At 43.6% G+C, this 14136-nt stretch overlaps 1 protein-coding gene across 3 annotated transcripts in view; it reads left to right on the top strand.

Moving 5' to 3' along the window:
- Positions 1 to 14136, top strand: part of Fstl5 (follistatin-like 5) — a 152232-nt gene that overhangs the window by 14706 nt on the left and 123390 nt on the right. The window lies entirely within an intron of this gene.

Below are 14136 nucleotides of genomic sequence, written 5' to 3'. Positions count from 1 at the left end.
TGTAAATCGATATAGCTCCCGAGCTACGGTACGGAAGCTGGACGGGGCGCGGCCGATGGTTTTTACGTTTTAGCGCGAGATTTTTTTCTTCCCCTTCCCAGGGGATATGTACTTTTTTCGCTCGCCTACCTCTAAACATGCCCAAAAGACCGGACGCGCTGGATTTTTTGTTTGTTGCCTCTTCTTCTTTTTTTCTTCCTCCGAATAGCAGCTCCGAAGCGGCATTCGATATTTCGATCCGCACGTAGAGTACAATGGACAGGAGGAGACGGATTGGCGTGGAGGGAAGGAGGCTCGAGTGTTTTCAGTCTACCGACGCCCGGAGAATACAGATGAAGCGATGTAACTTCTCGTTTTTCTTTTTTTTTTTCCGCTTCGTGAGCCCTCCGTGCCCCATGTGTGTATTTTTTTAATCCACTGCGTACCGGGGCTGTAAATGTTTGCTTTTTTACCTTCCCGTTTCCCGGAAAATTCAAATTCGTTCGCTTGTTTTTTTGAGTATTTCGCAAAAGTTGGACCATACACGCGTTATTGAAGGGTCCCGCTTGAAAAAAAAAAAAAAAAAAGAATCCACATAAATGCCACTACAACGGCATTACCCTGCAGAACCAGAGCAACCAAAGTACCGGAAGTAAAAAAAGGGCGTACACACGGAATCTTCATGGGGCATAATCCGTCGAAAGCTGTCGAGTAATGCACAAAGACGCGCACTTTTTTTTTCTTCCGCCCTCGCACTTCCCTGCTCTCCCTCCTCGTGCACACATATCGATCGCGTCGCGTGGCCACGAGGCGAGTAACAATGGACCGGGTGGGGATGCAAAAGAGAGGGTAGATGCCGCGCTCGTGTCTCGATAGCCTCTGGGAATCGCTTGCGCGTGAAAGGGAGAGACTTTGCCGTCGCTATAGGAGGGGACATGTGTGCACGCGGTGGCGTTCGAGTCGCGAGGAGTCTCTCATTACGCGCGTTGAAATTTTGTCACACTCGCACGGGGTAATGAAGGTTTACGCGTTCCTTTGCTCACGGGGGTACGGAGGTCTTGGGGTGCTTTTGATTATTGTAAACGAGCCGGGGACTTCCCCCCCCCATAAGCCCGCGGTGGGGTGCTTTTCGTTATGTCGTGGGAGAGGGGACTAATTGCTTCGGCGTTTCGTTGATTCGCATTTTTATTATTATTAATTACGAAGCTGTTTGTTGGGAGTGCTCGGAAAGGGTAGGGAGTTCCGTTTCATCGCGGATATCATGTCGTCAGCCGGAAAATTGGATTTGTGGTGTGTGCCTTCATTAGCGGGATGTTGATGATGCAGACAATCTATCGACTGATTAATTTTGCGTTACTTGTGCGAAAAATATGTATCAACTAACGCACAACGTATCAGACTATGACGTTCATAATAAAGTGTTTGATACTTTAAGGTACGCATTTGGCATGTTTCGTTTAGATGATGGACCATTATTTTCTTTTATTTAAAAGAAAGAAACTCTGATTTTTGTAAAAAGGGGGCTTAATAAAATTAAAAAAAAAAAAAAACTATTCACGTTAATAAAAATTGGATTTTTTTGTAACACATAAAATAAGTTTAATAGCATAATCGCTTGGGAGTAACGTCGCACTGTCACTGGCATACGTAACTTACTGAACTCTCGGTTGGGAAACTTTGGCTTCGCCATGTATGCATATTTGATGACCTTCATTTTCGAGAAACCATTAGACCCCTCTTTTCAAATTTGTAACTTTAAGGAAGTTTTTGTGGTGCATACGAGTCCATGCACCAATGTAAGTGAAACATCTAAAAATTATGGTAATTAAATAAAAATATAAATTGCAATCAATAATATTGGAAAGAAAAACATATCATGACTCGTACACGCAGTACTACATGTACATTTATGTTTATACTATGGCAGAAACGTCTTTCATCTTCCCTTCCCTCCACTTTATATTTCCTTGTAATTTTTTAGTCGAAAAAAAACTTTACATGATTATTATTATTATTATTATTATTATTATAAATCAAGTGTTTATACGTCATGCGCCACTATTTTCGGGAATGTTTGTATGCATAACGTCGGTAGTCAGAGGAAGGAGACGAGTTGCCGTCATCTCGAGTTTGTTAAATAACGAAGGGGACTCGTCGCCGTTTAATTAACGCTCGTCGTGAGTACACACGAGTGCTCGTTCCGCGGCGCCTGCAGAGCTCGCTCGCCGTTCGTCGGATAACATTTCTCGCCTCGATCTCCTCTTAAAATTCACTTTGCACGGCTAATCACAACCCTCAGCGTTACTCCAATTTTTTTTTCCCCGCCCATTTCCGTCCCCCAAAAATTAAAACCTCATCCAGCGGTCGCGAAGCAAAGTTGAGCTCCAACTTGCTTTCCTGCGCATCCATCAACTTTGCTGCCGAAAATTTTCGTCACTCGATTAGCCGCACCTAAACAATCAAGCGCGAAAAGTTTCCAATCCCGGTACAGCACCGAAACCCCCATAGCAACTTTTATCCCTAAATACACCGACTCGCTGGCCCTCGACGCCAATCCAATTTCCCGAAGCTTTAAAATGCACACCCGCACGACTTGCAGTCCCAAAACATAATAACCAAAATTAAAAGCCCGTCCCTCCGCTGCTCGAGTCGATGAATAATCAACAAGCGCAGAGTGTCACAACACACACCGGCACCGCCGAGCACCGAGTTACCCTCCCTGTGATATTTAAGGACGCGGTCGATACGCGCAAGTACCTGCATGACGAGATCAAAAGACGCCCGGCGCCCGCCCTTTTTAATAATTGACCGGGAAGTTTGTATTTTCAATCGCGCGCGGAGTTTTGCGCTTCCAAACAGCTCCTCTCGCAGCTCGCGTAATGCACGGGTATACGTGCTTTTGAAATTGCTGATCGATCCCGAGGGCTCAAACGCTCCATGTCTGTGATTGTTCGTATTTTGAGTGCGACGCTTCGAGGACTATCTTGCCGCATCGGAGAGGAGTTTCCGGCTTTTGAAATTGAAATTTTTTTGTCACCACTTGCCTCGGCGTGCTTTGTTGTATTTTTGTCCTTCCGCATCGATCGCGAGGATCAAAATAGATGCCAGTGGAAAGGAAGAAATATCGAGCATTTAATTTAAGAGGAGTAAGAAATAAACTGCTCTCTGGGGTCTATTTTTCGGGGGTTATTGCAAATGTCCCAATGTCTCGGGAACCTATATGTATGTGGGAAATCACGCAGCACTTGAATCGTCAAAAATAAAGCACATTTCACCCGCGTACGAGTGGTGCTTTTGCAATTTGCAGGCTCGTTAGATACAAGGCAAAGCAACTCTGCCATTACGCAAAATGGCCCCCCCCCCCCCCATGCTAATGAAGCGTGAAACAAAAATGCCTCTCGCTCGCGTAATTGTATTACCTCCGAGTTCACCCCACGCATGCAGGTGGTGTGCAAGAAAAAAGAGAAGTAGGGGGGATTTTTTTGCCGCAGGAAGAATTTGATTTCGACGTTGTTGTTGGGGTGACAAAAGAGAGAAAGAGAGGATGTGTAGAGATATGTATAGACGCGGGTATGAATTCATTTTTAGTGTATCACCATCGTATACTATACATACGTGTCTGTGGGTATAATATACATACCGTCGTTATGGCCTCCCACGTTATTAAATTCCGAAAGGGTCGTATCTGCGCTGAGGGATGTGTTCCACTCTCTCTCTCTCTTTGCATTAATGAAATTTGTTATTACTTGCCATACACGAATCTACATGTGTAGGGCCTATACACACTTACTGGAATTCAATTAGTTCATTTCTATTCCTGACAACTGTGTATGGGAAAAAAAAAGAAAAAAAAAAAAAAAATCATTTCAAACTCTATAAGAGTTGTGTAAGTTAAATTGGAGTATTGTATGTACGCTTACTAATTTCCCGTTTAATTTCCTCGGTCTGGCGATGGTACGAAAAAGCGTGTAAGCGTAACAGAGAAATATGATTGCACGCCCACGCGGTCGTTAATGGAGCTCTCGGTCCGTTCGCCGCGCTGAATTCCCCGGATGTCTGATGTGACTTGCCATCCCGCCCCAGTCGTGTAAGAACGTGCGGCGTCAAGGGGGCAGGTGGAGAGAGAGGGAAATCCTCTTAGAGGTACGCCGAGACCGGATACAGAAAGGATACCGGGGAAGAGAAAGATCCCCGTCTTGCGAGTCTCTCGAGTCGCTCGCACAATTTCGCAGTTGCGCTGCGTCCGGCTTCATTTGCATTCTCTCGCGTGCGTGTGCTGTACTGTACTGTTTATTCACCTTGCTCTTCCTTCGTTTTTTTTTTTTTTTTTTTTTTTTTTCTTTCGGACAGAGCTCGAGGAGATGGGGAACGAGGAGGGCCAACGGGTCTTAATCGTCTTCGCTTTGCTTCTCCATGATAAGGAAGCAATGTGTATGGGTTCGGCTCTCCGTGCTTTGTTTCGTGAGTCTTGGATCTGAGAGTATGTAGTAATGCCCACTATAGTGTGTTTTTGTAATTAGTAGCGATAGGTGTTTCGATAAAAAGTCACGTAAATTAAACAAAAACGTTTTCAACTTGAAAACAAACATTTTCTTTTCCCACGTGTTTATTGAAGAAATTGTGAACGTGAAGCCAACGAGACGCAGCACAATATTTTTTTGTCTTTTTATTTCGAACAATTTTTGAGCCAATTTAAAATTTTTTCATTTAAAAAGTATAAAAGTACAAGAAAAGTTAATTAAGAGAATGTTTATTATGAATGAGTCGAAAAAAATCTCCGGAAATACTTCACGTCCCATGATGGAGTAGTCGAGCTTTTATTTTTTTACAAACCAAGTGGTATTTATTTTTTTCAATCATCGAAATTTTGTATGAATAAATTGAACTATTCGTGCCCAAAATTATCCAATCCATTTTTCTGTGACTGTGAATGGGAAACATTTTTTTAATTGGGGATAGTCCTAGTTGAATTCACTTTTCATTTAACCTCGTTTGTATTAGTTACAAATTAAATTCAAAACCGTGCACTAAATTTTTTTTCTTCCGAAATGCGGAAACTTCCGTTTTAAAAATGACAAACCGCAACAAAGTGGAAAAATATCATTTTGCGAGCTGCTTATTGTTCATTTTATGGTCAGTGAGGAATTTAATATATCTCGGCTCTGTATACCTGTTACGTGATTCTACGCTACAGTGACTGGTAGCAACATGTTGCGTGGAATTGAAACTTCTTTTCTTCAAACGCTGCGTGTGACGTTTTTTCAGCACCGAGAATACACCTACTTTTTCAATAGAACAATCAAAATTGCAATGAAAAAAAACAGCGTAACAAACAATTAAAAATTTGATTTGAGACGGTGTTTTTTTGTGATATTGGGAGAAATAAAAGACAAATCTCACTGTTTTAAAAATGTAATCTTTTATGTGCTCAAATACGATGAAAAAATGAAATTATTCACAACGTAGCTTTGTCCACTTTGGGACGTTGATTTTTTGATATAATTACTCATCACTTCAAAATTATACGTTTCTGAATGTATTAAATTTTATTTTACCCCATCGTAGTTATTGCTTACATTAAATTTACACTTGTGACATTTAGCTAGTGTTTTTGTACCATTTTCAGATTTATATATGTATGTATACAAAAATCACTGCGCATTGTCCCTTTCTAAGTATTTCAGTATTGGTGAACGGCCAAGTTTTAATGAACAAATACACATGTGATGTCAATGAGCGCGATTGCAACAAAACTACCATCACTCGAAATTAAAACTCAACGTAAGTTGCAAACTCGATGTAGTACGTATTTTCCACAAAAACAAAGTGCACTCCGCAACTCGTCCAACCTCTCTTTGCAAACCCATTCATTTGCGACCAAACAAACCTCCAAACAATTTTTTCTTTTTTTCATCCCACCCGTAAACTAAATATCAACTTTCGATTCGCCACTTGTACTTACTTAATTGGAATAGTTTGAGGCAAGAGGAGGCAAGGGAGGATGCAGGCACGCGATGTAATCTGACCGCAATGCTGATGACTAAAACCACACTAAATCGCTGGAGTGGGAGAGAGGAAGCGCCAGCGCAGGCCAGCAAACGTATTTCCAAGATATTATTACGCCACATATTTCGTCTGTAATTACGCGGAGCTCCCGAACGACTAACCCATTGACCCTTGGCTCAAATTACGCCGCGTGGGTTGGTGAGCCTGCAACATTTAGATTTAGATATGTACCTATCTAGGCTAGTGTGCATTTTCCTCGTTAATATCAATGCTGATTGTTTCGTGAAAAATTCTTTTCTATAATATCTGTACATGACATGATTGTTGATTACGTGTAAATACATTACAAGTTTGCAACTTTTAAAAGAAGTCCATTAAAATTTTTACTGGAATTTCAGTCAGAAATAGTTCTCATATGGCTGCACTTTGATAGAAAAAAAAAAAAAAATAGTGAAAGCAGTACGTGGGCAGCATGTGGGTGTGTGTTGTTTCGCGGTAGTAATTTTCGAGTGCTTGCACGTAAGCGACGATGTATCTCGCTTTCGCGGACAAAAGTATGAATGTACATACAAATCTTGGTGAAATATATGGGTTTCGACGATGACGCGGATTTTTTGTTTTATTTTCCATGTAGGTACTCGAAAAGGCACGAGTAGGAGAAAAAAAAAAAAAAATAACAAAAGCCAGCAGGTGCCTCAAAACGCTGCATGAGCTCTTTTCATCGCTCGCTCTTTTTGCGCGTTTCTTCTTCGCATTAAAAAAATGTTTTGTTGAACTTTCATGGCTGCGAATGTGGCAAAAACTACAAATCTCGAGAGCTGAGGGATCGTGGAATTCTCAAAGTACGGAATTTTGTGTGCCATTCAAAAGATTCATAACTTTACACGGAGAAAGCAATATCTGAGATTCCTTTTTCTTTTTTTTTTTTTGTTTTTGTAATAAATTATAAAAAAAAGTTTTTACGCTCTGCAGAAAATAAATGTTTTTTACCTTCATGATACTTACCTATGATGATGAAAAAAATTTGTTTGCGTGTCCGTGCTTGTAGCTAGGAAGAAATGAAAATCACGAGGCAAGATTAATGAACATTCATTACGCAACGCTCGTGTGTCATTTAAGTATTTTCATTCCAAGAATTGCAATGAAAACACAAAACATAACAGCACCCATACGCTTTCCTTGGGTAAATTATCCAAAAGGTTCACTCCGATTCTTGGAATCCGCAAGAGTCGCACAGCCAGTAGTATAGGCCAAAGTACAGTCAGACACGCGATACGTGCAACATGCACACGCCGGCACCGCATTTATATGTACATGTATATATACAAGGATCCACGTCACACGCTAAAGGGTCGATGGTCCCGGGAAAAGTTTCCACGTGATTGATGGAGACAATTAGCAGGGGGCAAGATATGCGGGCCCGAGCGCCAACATGATACTGCTGACGCCACGACGACGACGCTCTCGGGAAATTTATCAGCCGTTCCTGCGTGCACTCTCTCGCGAAGCGTCTACCGTAGCTGCATTTCTTGACTATCTTCCGGACAGATATATATATACGCAGCCCCTCGCCCTGCCCCTTTTTACCCAACCGTTCATTTGGGTTTTTACTTACGAATACGTATGGGCGATTCCATCTGGCAAATGGTTGGTGTATGGGTTGTTTACTCGTTCGACGAGTAATCAACCCCAGCCCAATCAAAGCCAAGTTTCGGCATGATAAGAAAAAAACCAACTAATCACAGCTACGAACGCACACACGGACAAGAGTTATCAGTAGACCAATCGCTCGAGTGCGTGTACAAGAGGGTCGAAGGCAACGTTAGCTTTGATATACCATCGCAGTTCAGGCTAGAGATGAAGCCAAAAACCAAGAGAGCTACAAACTCTCGTGAAATAACATAAACAGCGTCTCTAGTGCCTCGAGGTACATTTGTATGCGAGGAGCGTTGTGTTTACCGAAGGAAACAGTTGAGATGAAAGAAAAGAAATGAACAGGGCTGTGTGCGCGGGGGTGTCAGGGACAGAGGTAAGATCGATAAATTGTATTTATGGGGGTGGCAGTGTATATTGTGCGAAGGCGATGGGGAGGAAAGAGGTGTTTCGCGCCTTGGAGAATTTTTTTTTGGGGGGGGGGTGGGAGCAGACGGTTGCCTGGGAGTGATTAGTTTTCTCGGGCACTCGAGCGTCAGAGGGAGAGGGGCAAGAGAGTTATGGGTGAAATCGCGCTGGAGTTATGAATACCGAGCGAACTTGGTCAATTTTTATTGGACCCTAGTGTGGATTTACGACGATGGGTTTCTTGGATCGTAATTTTTCACGGTAATGCGACGCGTGGGGCATGCCGGTGCGTAAATTAGGCGAGTTTATGTGTTATTTTTTCGTTTACCCTCATGCACTGGCATTCATGAAACAGCGTTAGCTCGAACAATAAAGTGATTGTTGGTACGCGCATAGTACCAACAGTGAAAATAAAGCTTCGGCGTATCAAGCCTGGCGGGCGTGCTTTCAATATTCATTATGGGGGTTTGGACGGCTCCTCGCATTGATAATTTGACTGGTGCCGCGACATTTGAATATTCATCTGGTAAAAGCTTCATTTTATTGATGGGAATTGCGTGTCGTCCACCGGCAGAGTGACGGGATCTTGTTAAAATTTCATACTTGTAAAAAAATCTCTCCTCGTTGATTGATCGTTCGTATGTATATAAAAATTTTTCACATGACGCTATGGCTAAAGCTGTACTTTTTTCTTTCACCTTTACTCCACGAGTGAGCCAAGGGCCAAAAAGCGAGGAGGAAAAGTTAACGGGTACCACAAAGATTCATTAAAAACACCAGAGGCTTTGAAAAAGTGTGTGTGCAGAGAGTGAGAATCGGAGGCTTCCGCTAATAATACGTTCCGTCGATCTTGACGGCAAAGAAATTTGGACTAATTGGTTAAGATTACCGAGCAAATCCCGGCCAACGATCTTCATTCCCTGCCTTGATCCCCGCTCACCGCCCGTTCTTTAAATGCACTTTTCTGCCACTAACGTGAGCTTTTACTCGGGTCCTTAGTTCTTATTATGGCCTCGATTTTTTCAGACCAGAGAGCGACTAGTCTAATACCGTATAAGCTGCTCTCTTGTTTTTTGCCGACACCACAAGACAATCAACCCTCGGTTGAATGTACAGGTTCAACGCCGAGTCCGAGGGAAATTTATGGTTTTCGATTTTGTGGCGTCTACTGTAAAATTAAGAGCTGGAATTACTTTGCCAAGTACACCGAGGGACAAGTTAGTGGTCCTATTTTTCGTTCTCTGGACTTGTTTCCTTTGCAACGTCGTTTCGTTAGATGAAATTTCCATGCTAAATTTCTCTCTTAAAAAGTGCTAAGCGGGAAACTCTCTGAAATTTCCATGACTCGTCGATTTTCAATGCCGCGAAAAGTATTGATTGCACCCCATTTTGAGTCTCGTTCCGCATATTTTCCCCCAAACCAGTTCCCGCGCTTGATTTTTCATCGGCCAAAATTCAATAACAAGCTTCCTCGGTCACTCGAGGGAAGATGAAAAATCCTTCTCCTCTTCCTCCAAAAGTCCATCAGCGCACTCGACTATTCTCGCAGGGGCGCTCGACTGAGCGATGGCCGCGAATTTGCAAATCGGCTCGTCGGGAAATGAAAATCAGGCCCCCTCCCCTCGTCCCACACCTTGCGCACGTGGCACGGACTATAAGGAGGGGTGGGTGCAGGGTCGAGAGCTATAACCTTAAATCTCGAGGACGGCGCTGTAACGGCGTCTCTTCGGCCGCGCTCCGCTGCTCCTTCGTACTCCTCTTTCGGTTATATTAGGTTATATTTCAAGTGTAGCGACGACGAAGACGACGGAGAGACCGGGCGCACAGGCTGGTACTATAAAGGAGGGGGTGGGAGGAGGCGACTAAAGCGTCAGACAGATTTAGTGGTGCTCGCCTGCATTATCCCCTTCTCTTTTTATTTCCCCCTGCATGGATCTCTCCGGACATTATTGCCTTGTCTTTCAGCTTTTTTGTTCGCCTTTACTTATTGGTTGATAACAGTGCGCATGCTTTTCATCTAATTTAACAACGTGCCGTCTGACCATCGCCGACCTGTACTACTTGACTACTCTGCTTGTAAATTTATTCGAGAGGAGAGTTTTCGCGTGATTTACACTTACAAAAGTGAAATTCGCAGGTGCACGTTTAACTGCATCCTCGAGATTTCTCGCGTGTACCAAGCAACTCTGCACCACATGTGCACCGAGAAGACGCACGTAGTCCAGCTCATGCGCGTCAAGTAATTACAACCACCTCTTGTTTGATTAACGAAAACATGTTACACATGACCATCCACCGCGCCCCATATCAGCAGTTGGCTAAGCCGCGTCCGTACATCAGGGCGATTAAAAGCTCATGGACCAGCCCGAGTACTACGATGGATCGTGTGTCTAAGGTGCCCCTTCCTTTGGCAGTCTGATATGCAATTGTCGACTACAGTAGCAGCGGCAACAGCAGCAAGTAGTTGCAGCTAGCAGGTACAGCCGAGGGCTCGGCTAATCGCATTACGGCTTTACTCGCGCAAGCCGTGGCTTTAGACAGCATAAACGCTGGGTGCCGGAGCAAGCGCTCAGGTGTTTCCCGACCCGCGTTTGTATACTGCGGGTCGCCGGTGGCGTCGACGATAAATAACCGAGGTGTCCTGGTGGGTGTACACGCGTAATTGTGTGCATCAGGGGGGTGTCGGAGAAACTCGGGGCTCCGTCGACACTGCGAAATCAAATATGAGCCTCAGCTTCCCTGTGCATTTGTGGGTGTGGAAAGGGAGCCAGGGTGGGAGAAAAGAGCGCGTCCTCTACTTCTTTTTTTTTCGTTGTGGATCCCGTTGCCGCTTTATAATTCTTTCGAAGACTTTTCATCCTCCCTTGGAACTTTGCGATTGGCGTGTTTTGAATTTTAATACGGCTTTTTTTTCTGTCCGATCCCTCGCCTCTGTCGCAGGACGTACGACGCTTGAGTCCAGATTTACACGTCATGGGCGGTACATTACATAAAAATAATGATCCGGTGGGGAGGAGGAGCTCGGCGCGCGGAAAACTTTCCGGATAATAAGTTGGACGGAAAGTTGCCGATTCACGGATTTTAATACCTCCGCGTGCGCGCGTGTCTCTCTCTTATCCTTATCTGTTCTTCCCCCCCGTGCTTGCGAGCAAAAAACTTTTCGACACACTTTCGAAACTCCGGAAGATTCGGCCGAACTTTCGAGCATTTATAATTTTCGGGATAGGATCTTTAGAGCACCTCGAGCCAGAAAAAAGGTACTCTGAACCGGAGTTGGATGTAGGGGAGATACTCTAAATGTGCAAACGGTAGCAACACGTATGAGGAATCGACGATGATGGCTCGTGATGAATCTCCAGGGAGTCTGCCAAACTTTACCAAAGACTCGTTTTCTTACATATTTTCCGTAGAGGAGAAAGATTGCCATAGTCTCGTACTGTGTTGGACTCGTTCGTCTTCATCTGCACGAGGAGGCGCTACCGGTATCTGTGTTGTGGCGGGAGAAATGAAAAATGAATGGAAACGATGCGTCAGTCGGCTTATGTGGGCTTGCTCTGACTGTACGCTGACTTTGACTACTTAGATATAGAGTCATCCTCTCAAAGTGCCAGTGTGGGGTCTTTGCTGACTGCTTATAAAATTGATGAATGGAAAATGACACTCGTAAACATAAAACTCCAACTCATGGTGATGAGAAGGGACGAAAATCGCTCAACATTTACGTTTACAGCACAGTCGTTGTCATTAAAATGTGAAAAATCACGCTTGCTCGACGATGGCTCGAGAATCCGCAGTCTAATCCTCAGTGGGCCGTTTGGACCAAAGCGTCGTAATAACGGGAAAAGTCGTCTTATCCGAATGTGCTTTTGCAAGCTGGTAACGTCTCTCTCGCGGATAGCGAGCTCGCCTCGGGCACGGCTCGAATGACTTTTCTTTGTTGCCTCGCTCGCGTTCTTGGTTTTTCCGCTGGAGAGAACAAGGTAAGCTTATTTCTCCCCTCTTTGTTTTTAAAGTCTAGGCTGAGCTACAGCATGTATATGATTTTCATGAGGATCTATTTGTTGAATATTAAGTTTGATGGCTACCTTGAATGAGTTAGTGGAAAGCATTTCTTTCAACGATGATTTTGCAAAAAAAAAAAAAAATTGTAACCTACAGTCAAAAAGAAACTATTTTTTTTTCATGGTAAACGTACACGTGCAACTACAACGAGTATTTCGGTGACGAATCAAATGGCGTGTAAAAAGTTTTCAGCCGGATGAGGTTGGCACTGTGCGTCGAATCGTGCCTACGCTATTTCGTTACGTACACTCGTGCAAAAGTATAGCTCGCGCGTATCGATAGAGAAAAACAAATCCAGACGCGCGTCGAATAAATTTCCATAGTTCGGTGCTTGCTGTTTTAGAGCCTTTCTCTTTTTTTTCTACACAGAATTGGTGTCGATGTGCAAGGCTGATGCATAAAATGACGCTGCAGAACGGTGTTATTGATTCTTTGTTTTCCTCTGATCGATCGCCTATTTTTAAATGTTTATTTATCCCAGTATTATTCAGCGCGATATTGGATAAATTACCAGTACCGTGAAATATTCACACGATCAATCTGATCCATAAAGATGTCGAAGCGGAACGTTTTGACGAAACGAGCCACTCAATATCCAAGGGTGAAATGAAAATTCTCGAAGTAAAAATACCCACATTTCATGAAAGTATAAACAAAACGGGGACTGTCTGGTTTTTTACTTATCATTTATTCCATTTTTAACGGCTGTAAAAAAAAATCAAAAGAACCAGAAATAATGAGCAAGCAAACACACTTTCCTTGTAATGCAGGTGCTCACAACACCACCCTCATTTTCACAGTCGCTAGCGAAATGTCCGTCAAGACTGTGATTTGTTTATCTCTTACCCACTTTCTTCCCTATATTTTCTCCAAGTCTCCCCTTCTTGTCGGAAGAGCTGTAGGCGAATCGAAGATAGGAAAAGCTATTTGGATAGTACTGTGATAGTTGACGCTGAAAAAAAACTGCGTAAGTCTAAAAAAATTAAAACTAAAAAATTAATCTAACATTTTTATGAAAAAAAGACCAGAATAACCGCACATATGATTTCTCGTACAACACGTTCTCAAGAATCTATCTAGATATCTCCGACATCAAGTGGCTCTTCGTCCCACTCACGCTCACGAGTATACGGCACTCGTATTGTTTACTGGTTACATCATCCGCGTGATTTCACGCTCGTGTAATTGATATCGGCCCAAACGAGCTCATCTCCGACCTTGATCGATCGCACGTACAACGAAAACATATCAATCCTACCAATCCGGCGCTTACGATTCCACATCGATCAGCAGAGCTCGATACAATAAAAGCCACAAGGTAGCCAACGGCTCGCGATAACGAGCGCGCCATCGCTCAAACTTCCCTCAACGTGTCCCTCGACTCGATTAATCTTCAATTCCAGTGCGTGCCCAACATCTAGTAAGAACAACATCAGAGTCGGACATTGGTAGAAGAGAATGCCTCGGTAACAGCTTCGTTTCTCCCTTGACTGGTCGCCCTGTATCTTGGCGAGTATTTTTTTTCTGGACGAGCTCGTGACAGCACGGCTTCAGCGGGAAGCCTACCTATACTCGCGGCGGAAGAGCGAAAAACGAGAGGCGGGAGGAAATAAGTAAAGTTCTCGTGACTTTTACTTCGCCACTTCTCTCTCTTTCTTTTCTTTCTTACTAATGGAGGGCTCAGAGAGGCTCGTTTCTTATTAAAAGTTTCTCATGTCGGCGTGTGCCCCGGCCGCGTAATTAAAATGCTCTCGTTGGCTTTGACTTTCCGTTTGAGCTGTGTGTGTTTGTGTGGTGGGACTAGGAAGAAAAAAAAAAAAAAAAACAATACGGGAGGGGTCGATTTTTCGGGGCAATGGATTAGTTGGGTGATCAAAGTTGCGGGCTTGTCAATCTGACGGAGACAAAAAGAGGAAGAAGATTATGTTGCGCGTGTTTGAGGAAAAGCTTACGGTTGGTAATTAGTTTTACTCGTATTTCGGATTACGCGGAAAGTTTCGACTGGGATATCTTCCACACGGAAAAGTA

Source organism: Copidosoma floridanum, unplaced genomic scaffold (genome assembly GCF_036245765.1).
Source record: "Copidosoma floridanum isolate Cflo_tuat_1 unplaced genomic scaffold, Cflo_Japanese_pri ptg000030l, whole genome shotgun sequence".
Lineage (NCBI taxonomy): Eukaryota > Metazoa > Arthropoda > Insecta > Hymenoptera > Encyrtidae > Copidosoma > Copidosoma floridanum.
The sequence above is the reverse complement of the archived record's forward strand: the minus strand, read 5'-3'. Positions and strand labels throughout refer to the sequence as shown.